Source organism: Amblyomma americanum, chromosome 1, assembly GCF_052857255.1.
Source record: "Amblyomma americanum isolate KBUSLIRL-KWMA chromosome 1, ASM5285725v1, whole genome shotgun sequence".
In the NCBI taxonomy this organism is placed as follows: Eukaryota; Metazoa; Arthropoda; class Arachnida; order Ixodida; family Ixodidae; genus Amblyomma; species Amblyomma americanum.
Window position 1 is genome coordinate 146,879,325 of NC_135497.1, and position 10,161 is coordinate 146,889,485.

Consider the following 10,161-nt stretch of genomic DNA (forward strand, 5'->3'; position numbering starts at 1 on the left):
TGATCCGAAAGACGCAGGTTCAATCCAAGCTACGGAGGTCGAATTTCAATGGAGGCGAAGTTCTAGACGCCCATGTACTGTGCGCATGTCAGTGCACATTAAAGAACCCCAGGTGGTCGAAATTTCCAGAGCCCTTCTACGGCGTCCCTAATAGCCTGAGTCGCTTTGAGACGCTAAACCCCCATAAACGAAAAAAAAACCTCGCATTGCAGGTTCGTGGGAGACGAAAGAATATTCTAAGCACGCACTGAATGCTACAAAGCAAGCACGAAATGAGCACAACAAGCAAAAAAGACCACAAAAACGACTCCCAAGCGCATGACCATACCTAGTTGTGCCGCAGCGACTACAGTGTTCGGAACAGCGGTGGCACCTAGCAGACAAGCGGGAAACTAAAAATTGTCGACACCGGCGGCTTCACCTCGGCCTATGGAGACGCGGCGCAGTGAGCCCACTACCCAATATTCTAGTTCACTGTGGTGTCGGAGCGCTGCAGGCTTAACACCTGCGAAATCGCCTTGATATCTGAAAAACAAAAGCTATTTGTCTTTTGAAACTTTATGTGAGAGTAAGGACGGGCAAATCGAAGGCGAATACACCAGTTTAGAACACGATATTGCTTTGAGAATTAGCGACGAAGCTGTTATCGCTGTGAAGCAGGCGGGCAGGGCGCCGCCATATTGTCAACGCTAAGTACGCATGAAACGCAAAGACCGCAACGTAAAATTAATGCGCTTAATGAACTGAAAATCAGTCTGATACAATTTTATAATTATTTTACAGACTGCTTGTAATAATGTTAGGGCGAATAATGTTTATTCATGCTTTTGTACCGTGAATGTATCGTGTACGAAAGTGCACTTGGCGCCGCTCGAAGCAAAACTACAGTACAGTGCTCTAGAAGGAGTTGTAGTGCCAAGAGCATACTGAACCAGTATTCTAGTTCACTAAAGGAAAGAGCGAAGCGGGTTTCGATGGGAGACACTGAAGCAAAATAAGCGGGAAAGTAGTAGTGGATGAGTACAAGTATCTTGGAGTGTGGATAAATAACAGTGCTGAGTATCTGACAGAGCATGAAAAATGTGTAATGAATAAGGCTAGTAGGAATGCAGCTGTCATGAAAAATAGGGCACTGTGGAATTACAAGATGTATGAGGTGGTAAGAGGGATCTGGAAAGCGGTGATGGTTCCTAGCTTGACTTTTGGTAATGAGGTCCTGTGCATGAGACCAGATGTTCAAGCAAGGTTCGAAATCAAACGTGGCGTAGGGAGGCTAGCTTTGGGAGCACATGGCAATACACCAAATCAGGGCACAAGGTGATATGGGATGGGCGTCGTTCGAGAGCAGAGAAGCTAGCAGTAAGATAGCATTTGAGGAACGATTGAGAAAAATTGAGGAAAAGCAGTGGGCTAGGAAAGTTTTCAGATACCTGTATATAAAGAATGTTGACACAAAATGGAGAAAGCGAACTAGAAAATTGACAAGCAAATATCTGGACAGCAGTAAGGGGGCAAATCAGCAATTATCAGTTAAGAAAAAGGTTAAAGGAACAGAGAGAGCTTTGTGGAAAACAGGGATGCTGACCAAATCAGCACTGGGAACATACAGAATTTTTAAGCAGAAAATTGCCAAAGAAAATATCTATGATAATTGTAGGGGAACCTCTTTGTTGTTTGAGGGCAGGACGGGAGTTTTGCGGACTAAGACATACAGAGTCAGGTACCAGGAGATAGACACTTTGTGCATTGCGTGCAGAGAGGAGGAGGAAACGGGTGAACACTTCATACTTTTCTGTAAAGGGCTTCACCCTACAGTTGAAAGCAGCGGGGGCTGATTTATCCAAGGCATTGGGGTTTAAGGACAGTGAAGGGAAAGTAGATTTTAAGCGGGTAGAAGTAACCAAGCGAAGGTTATCTGATTGGTGGCTAACATCAAAAGATGAGTAAAATTTCATAAGTCATGGCTAGGTGGCTTGAGCCACCGCCCGATTTAAAGGATTCAGTTGTATCCATCCATCCATCCATCCATCCATTGGAGGGGAAATGCCGGCCGTCTGTGTTGCTGCGTCGTTGCATTCAGCGAGTTTGAGCATTGTCGTTGGGAAAGGGTGGCGCTTTAAGCTCGTTGGGATAACAAAAGCGGGTAAGCGCGTCCCTCGGAGACATAAACATATGCAAAAAGTCTGCAAAACGCGGGTATTACTCCCCATCCAGCCGACCGCGAACATTTCGCCTGAGTGGGGCGCCCTGAGGATGCATTGCCAACCAAAGGCACATAGAGCAAAAGACCATCTAGGGCAGGGAAAGTGCACAGTAGAGCAAGTAGGCGGCCAGCGAACACGGACAAAGTTGACAAACAATAACAAGCCATGAGCAGTGAAGCTCGAGGAGGAGGTGAAAGAAGATTTGCTAGGTGAAATGGAGGTGAAACCACTCGGCAGCAGCACGAAACGACGGTAAAGCAAGAATGAAAGAGTGGACGAAGAGTAAAAGGATCGAACAGAGGTGTTGGAGAAGATAAAGTGAAACGTTTGGACACTGAGACTGGGGAGTGGTAAATTCAAGACAAAGGGACAAAGCACATAGGAACACCACGAGACGTGAGCACAAACTTTCAAATGAGCTTATTTCCAACATGGTGCATATTTATACGCATCTAATAATGGGACACACAAACAAAACAGCGTTAAAACCAGCCGTTTGGATCGGCTTATGGGGTTCGACCTGGGGTTTAACCCCGTAACCTGAGTCGCTATTGGGACAGGTGACCGGGGTTACGAAGGACGCCGTAGTCACTCCGGATAATTTCAAACCCCTGGGGTACGTTCTTTAACGTGCACTAACATCGCACGGTACACGCATGCCTTTATAGCACTTCGCCTCCATCTAAATATGCGACCGTTGTGGCCAGGATCCAACCCGAATCTTTCGGGCCAGCAGCCGTGCGCGCACTACAACCATTGGTCAGTCATCACGGCGGCGAAAGAAAAGGGAAGCGTGAAAAAAAATACAATAAAGCAAGTGCTCATTAATCAGGAAAAAGATGGCAATAAATAAAACTATGCGAAGAGAGAAACAGATCAGAGACCTACATCCGCCGACACGGACAAAACGACATTTCCCTTTCTGTGAGAATGAGAGAGGGCTCACTGATGCGGCAGAAGTAATTTGAACGGTTTCAGTTATTTCTTTGATAAGGTGGCCACTATTTGTGATCACTGAACAGCTCTCAAAGACTGGCAGGCAGCTGCAGTCCCTGCAGTGACACCATTAAGGCGTCCGCCACGGTACCTTTTAATCACTCTTTCCATCACTTGAGCACCAGTACAAAGTGGAAACGGGGCAGTTTTCTGCATATATGTATTATGTGAACATAACAGCTGTTACTTTATTGGTGAATATGTCCCATCTGAGAATGTACGTCCAAGCCCGAAATGAATGCTCTATTAAAAGTGGAAGTTTGTTGCGTTGTTAACTGCATCAAAATTAGCATTTTATAATTCTAAAACTGCATTTATTTTGCTTGTGGTTACTTTAACGTTAAATTTGAAAAACGGTCATTTCTAAGATTAGACAGGAGCGACATGGAACTCAATTATAAGGTCTGCATTAATTAAACAGTAGTGAAAAACAGAGCTTTGAGAAACGAGTATTAGAAGAACCAGCAACAGTATGGGTTGGGCATTATGATTAATGGTGCAATGAATTTAATTGAACTTGGGCAAAGAATAAGCACTGACACCATGGGTAGAAAATGGCGCACTATAAGGTGATTTGCATGAATGCATGAATGGCCTTCATTTTGAGAATAGTGGGCGTCGTACTCCCATGCAGCTGATGCTACATCCGCCCATTCCATCAGCCATGAAATGTCCAACAATGGAAGAGTAGCTGTAAAATCTCCTAGTACCATTATAAGAATGCCTTGATCGCATGATATTTTAATGGCATTATAATATTTTCACGAATAAAACTACGGTCATAACGGCGGCGAATTATTGCATAGGAAAAAAATCAAGAATCCGGTGTCCTGTGTTGCGAACCTCAACGAGCATAGAGTTTGTTACTATTAACTAGAGGGAAAGCTGACAGCGCTGCACCTCAGCCACCATGGGCGCTCAATGCATCATGGGGTGATGATTAACTTGGTGCGGAACAGTCGGTTTTTTTCAGGAACAGAGAGTGGCGTTACTGAGATGTCCTGTTCCGTCCACGGCGCAGACAACTTTACCGCAAATGTATGCGCAAAAGCCAAAGTAGCAAAACGTAACAGCACACAACGCCAATAAAAGGTTCTTGGTTTCCGAAGTGCCATTAAAAAACTTTTCAAAATGTTGAAGCGACAGAATTTTTTTAAAAAACATAATTCTTTTTAAAAGTGCACCTCTTAAGCACGAAATACTGGCTTTTGTGGACAGCAATACTTGGCCAATAGGAGAGCAAGCCATCGCTTATTTTGGGCAAACTTTATATTTACAAGCTTTTCTACTCGTTTGTTGCAATTTATAGACAGGATATTGAGTGTTAGAACATTCTTGATTATCGAACAACGTCTGTATTTTCATTATTTTTTGGCCAAAAGTTGTGGTTCTGAAGTCGGTAGCTCTCCGCCCCATGATGCTTAGAGCACCCATGGTGGCTCAGGTGGTCTCGAGGAAGCTCCATGCAAACTCTGCCAGACGGGCACCAGCTTTCCCTCTAGCTAAAAGAAACTTTATATCAACGAGTGAGCGAAACAGTAAAAGGCACTTGCGGACTCATCGATCAAGCGCTATCCTATTTCGTCTGGAAGATATTCCACCTGACCTTTTTGAAAAAAAAATAAACAAAACCCCCAAAAAACAAAGATTGGCCGTTGCTTTTTTTTTTTCAAATAGAACAAACTTGCAGCCAAAAGTTGTAATTTTACCATTTCAAGGGCTGCCCAGGATATCCTACGGGGGTGGCGTACGTCGAAGGGGGAGTTAATTTTTGGGCACTGTTCCTCATCAAGACAAAATAAAAAGAACAAATTGCGCCACTGAGACAGCGATATATTGGTTTCACATAATGCAACACAAAGATTAAGCTGCTTAGGTGCTTGTAAGCAAACAAAATCAATTCCTCCAGTGACAGAAAAGAGCGCCGGGCAAATTTTCGAGGCAGCGGCCGCCATCCCTTGCCTCCCACTGGCGCCGTCACTGAAACACAGCCACTGATTTCCTTTTGAAAGGTTCAAAATAATTATCCATTCGTATTTTGCATCTTCAGTGGCAGCCAAGCGGTGATGCAATAAAAAGATAGGATACTTATGTGATAACACTATAAAAAACAGCGCGAATTTCCTGTAGGCCCCCCGTAGCTGCGCAGCGCACGTACCGACGACGCACTGTTTCTGCTCAAGGAGTCTACGCCAGCGCCGCGCAGCGGCAACCGTTTCTAAAGCCTCATGGGGAGAGCGCCGCTAGGGTGGCTAGAATGGGGAGGTGTGAAGCGGTAACCGCATGAGGCGATATTCCTTCGCGATACGTCGCGCGAAGTGACGGGACTCGGCGTCGGAGCGGCGCATTTTCAGTGTTGCTCGATTGCGCCAGCTTCAGCGTTCAGTCATTTTGCGTTAATTAACGCGTAGAACAACGCTCTTAAGGCTTCATACAAGATAAAACACAATAAAAACATTGAAAAATATATTTAGGTAATTTTATATTTAGTCTACACAAAGTCACGTGACGCAGAAAAGTGCGCCTGAGGGACGCTGCGATAAAGCGCCAGGCGACATTCCTGCGCTCTTGCGACTTATAGTGCGTGTAGGACATACCCACAACACCCTTTACTTTTGAACTTCATTAATGAGCATTTCATTAAATTCTTGCCATGGTGAGGGATGCGTCGGCTGTTGCTCCGCGGAAAGCCCGCTGAAAAAAAAAATCACTTTCGCGCGCAAGACGGATCGGAAGTTACTCACCCGCAAGGCCTACCGTCATTGGCTAGTCTCGCACGGCACTTCCGGGCGATGGGCGAAATTTTTTGCCTACCTAAAACCTGGGCGACGCGATGAGCGACAGTGCTTCGGCGGCCCTCAACCCATCGCGCAATGCCATCGCGCGGCGTGTCGCCGCGAATTTTCGCCTCATGCGGTTACTGCTTGAACATCGCGGCGCTTTCCCTCAGCCGCGCATGACCCCTCTGCACACCGATGCCGCCAGGGGGAATACGGCACTGCAGCTAGCGGCGCGGTAAGCTGAGCCGCTCAGCCACGTCGGCCTTGCACACGCCGTTGCAGTTTTAGTCAGTTCAGTTCGTTTCGTCGCCTGTGTTGAAGTGTCTATAGCAGCGTTTTTTATGCGAGGGCGAGATGCCTTCAACAGCAAAAGTGGCTGCGGGAAAAAGTGGAAGTGGCTGTAGGCCATCACAGCTATGCTGAGCGATATAGCAATGTGCGGCTGATATATTACATTACAGGCTATGTGGCTTATACCCCTGTCACACGGGCGCTGCAAAGGCCTTTGAGAATCGGGTCCTTATATCCAAAGGCGTAAGGAATGCAGCTACACGGCACAAATGCTGCGCCCTTGCCGCTAAGGGCCTTGGAGGCGAAGACGCCCGTCCGCAACCTTTGAAGCCCGAAGGCGCAGCCTTCGAGAAGCTGCAATTGCAGTGCCATCAAACGTCAGAGTAAAAGTAATGAAAAAAAAAGAAGGTGCAGCCAACAATGTTTAAAAACATTTTTTTAAAATACGAAAGATGTCTCTTGCTTTGCTTTTTGTACGGTGCTTATATTTTATGCCCAGATTTGAAGACAGTAAAGTGTTGCAGCAACGCCGAGCGCTCCTGGTGGCCAAGGCCATACACAAAACCTGCTGCTGCTGATGAAAGTAGCTGTTGCAGTTCTTTTAAGCAAGCAAGTAGAATTTAAAAAAAATGTCTGAGCTCAACAAATCAAACAGAACTCCCCACTTTAATTTTAAAACACTCACTTCAGCCAGCTCGAGCACAGCAACGGGGATGCTAAGCCTCGACTGTTTCACCTTTGGGCTGCACCATGTAGCAGCATCACTACTCCTTTAAGCTTTCGCTCCTTTGGTGAAAAAGGTGCCTTTGCTGGAAGGGCTTGCGAGGAATACCGTGTGACAGGGGTATAAGAAGGGTGTTTTGACAACTCATTGTGAAGCCTGCAAAAGCTCCAGGGACTCCAGAACAGGGGGACGGGGGGGGGGGGGGGGGTCGGTTGCCCCCCAGCATTTCTCCGGAGGGGGCAGTAGATCAGGGGCACGATTACGGATCGCTCTCAATCGAAACTGTCTCAAAAAGTGTCTCATTTGCCCCTCTCCTATTGGTCGCCTGTGGGCGGCAGCCATTTTGCTTTTTTGCGTCACTGACTGGCGTCGTAGATAGCCCAGAAGTGTTGACGTTGGCCTCCTGATTATGCGGGCAGATTGAGACGATTTTTTGAGACTGGGAAATGTAGCCTCAACGCGTTTGAGACACAAAATGGCGGCGGTTTATTTTGCCATACGCGGCTGGCCGCGCGAGCAACGGCGTAGGAGAGTGCACGAAGACGGTTTTGACTTGCCAGACGAGCTGTTTCGTCGCCAATTTCGACTCAGGAAGGAGACTGCACAGTGGCTGTGCGACCAACTCGTTGATGAACTGGGAGGTGAGCGGGCGAGTGCACTGTCAGTGCAGCGACAAGTGTTGTGTGCGTTGCGCTTCTTCGGCACCGGCGGATTTCAAGGCGACGTGGGCAACGTTGCTATAGCCCAGCCCACTGTCAGCAAGTGTGTGCGGCGGGTGACAGCAGCTATTGTCAAAGTGGGGTCGCAGGACGGTTGGGTGCGGTTCCCGGCGAGCCCGGAAGAGAAGGCAGCGGCGAAGGAGGGCTTCCTTCGCCACGGCAGCATCCCCGGCGTCGTTGGGTGTGTGGATGGCACACTTATCGCCATCAAGGCGCCACGGGGCGATGCTGCACACAAGGCCGCCTTTTGGAGTCGTAAGGGCTTCTACGCCCTCAACACAATGATAGTGAGTAGGCTTCGCTCTCCGTTTTTGACTGCATGTACGGCTACAAGCTCGGGCCTTGACGGCGGAAGTTCACAACTAAGCTTGTGGTGTGCTTTCTCTCACCACGACGCCTTTTCGTGGCGCTATTCGTGGCAGCGGCACGAGATAGAGCAAGGACTGCTGCAAGGTGGCGAGTTTCTTCTGGGTAAGCAATAAGAAACCCCCACCTCGGTTACAAATTCCGTGGTGAGGCAAAGATGAAAACCGAAAGAGGTTATCGAGGCTTACTTCACCTCCAAAAGGGGTGACAACTGTGTCGGTTCGTCTGAATTATGTCTAGCAAAGAAACATCGAAATCTTACATGGGTACATTGGGGCTTTCCATTCCTACTAATCACACATGGCCCTGTCGATAATGTATTCGCACTGCACACGGTGTGTTTACGTGTGTACCTTGTTTCCTCCTCCTTTATAAGTGTCCCTGTTTCCACAAAATAGTCAGTCGCAAGTTCTGCGCTTTGTGTGTGCATATTTGTGCCTCTTGTTGACCGGTCGTCTTCGCGTTTTTTTTTTTTTGACATTGCTATGAATCTGCTGCCATTGTATCAAGAGTGATGAGATTGAGGACGACAGAGGCCACGCTTAACTGCACACCATTTCTGTTATGCAGGGGACAGTGGCTACCCTTTGGAGCCCTGGCTTTTGACACCTGTGCCAGGGCATCCCAGTCTGGCGTCTCCAGAGGGGTTATTCAACTCAGCGCATAGCTCCATGCGATCCGTTGTGGAGCACGCCATCAGCGTGTTGAAGAGCCGCTTCCGGTGCCTGCAAAGGTACCGGACGCTCCAATACGAGCCGGAGTGAGTGGCCTTCATAATCGGAGCATGTGCTGCGCTGCACAACCTGTGTTTGAATGACCCCTAGCCAGAAGAAGGAGACGTGGATGCCGCTGACCCAGATGACAACGAGCCACCTCCGGCTACAGTCCACACGCAAGGCGCTGCAAGGCGCCTTACCTACCTGCGGGGGAGAGCCGTGCGCGACGGTATTGTCGAGCTTTTTCGGAGAACCCGTCTCCAGAGGCTGGCATACCTGCGCACGGTGCGTCGTCAGTTGCGGCGGCAACTCCAGCGTCGCCAGCACTGAGCCCATCGACACCACCTCGTAGGGTAGCTGGCCAAGGTGTTCATTTGTGCAACACAGCAGCCATGGTTACTGTTGGCAGCGTCATCCCCTCGTGTCAGTGTACGCTTGTGTGTGAGCAACTCTGCATTGTGGGTGTGCCCTTAGCCGCAGTCCGCAAAGTGCCGACTTTTATCTTTTTGTTTCCTGTGTGTGCCTACAAGCTGCCGGTGCCGAAGAAGCGCAGCGTGCACAACACCTGTTGCTGCACTGACAGCGCACTCGCCTGCGCACCTCCCTGTTCATTGGCGAGTTGGTCGCACAGCCACTGTGCAGTCTCCTTCCCGAGTCGAAATTGGCGACGACACAGCTCGTCTGGCAAGTCAAAACCGTCTTCGTGCACCCTCCTACGCCGTGTGTGTGTGCATGCGTGCTTAAGTGGGTGAATAAAAAGTGTACTCTGAAACAAAGCACCGAATGTTTGTGATGCTTATTGAAATGAGGAAGTCCCACTGAAGCAATTTTTTTGCTCGATATGCATTCAAGGGCTGAAATGATTTCGATGGACATATTGTAGTGCAAGAGACGTCAAGTGCTCATTGTTGATATTTCAGTTAAATTTGAAAGGTGTGCTTGCACCCTGTAATTTAGGAATAAATAAAAGACACAACCAAAGAGGACAACAAGCCTCATAGCGCATCCCCTACCGTGATGACATCAGTGGGCAAAAGGGCCATCCTTCAAACTTATCCAGTCTGGCAACTAGCGTCATCGAGTTAGGGGACGCGCAGTGAGGTGTGTTGTCCTCTTTGGTTATGTCCTACTGTGAGGAGGATTTTTTTATTTATTCCTAAATTACAGGGTGCAAGCACACCTTTCAAATTTAACTGAAACTGAAATACCAACAAAGAGCACTTGACATCACATCTCTTGCATTACAATATGTCCATCGAAATCATTTCAGGGTTCCTTTCAGCATGCACTTTTATTTTTTTAGCAGCATTTATCACAAGTGTTTTTATTTGAACAGATAGGTGCAAAATGCACTGCTTGTAATAC

The 10,161-nt window shown here is 47.9% G+C and overlaps 1 pseudogene; it reads left to right on the forward strand.

Moving 5' to 3' along the window:
• The window catches only part of LOC144116381 (uncharacterized), a 40,448-nt pseudogene extending 31,322 nt beyond the window's left edge, over window positions 1–9,126 (forward strand).
• The last annotated feature ends 1,035 nt before the right edge of the window (window positions 9,127–10,161 follow it).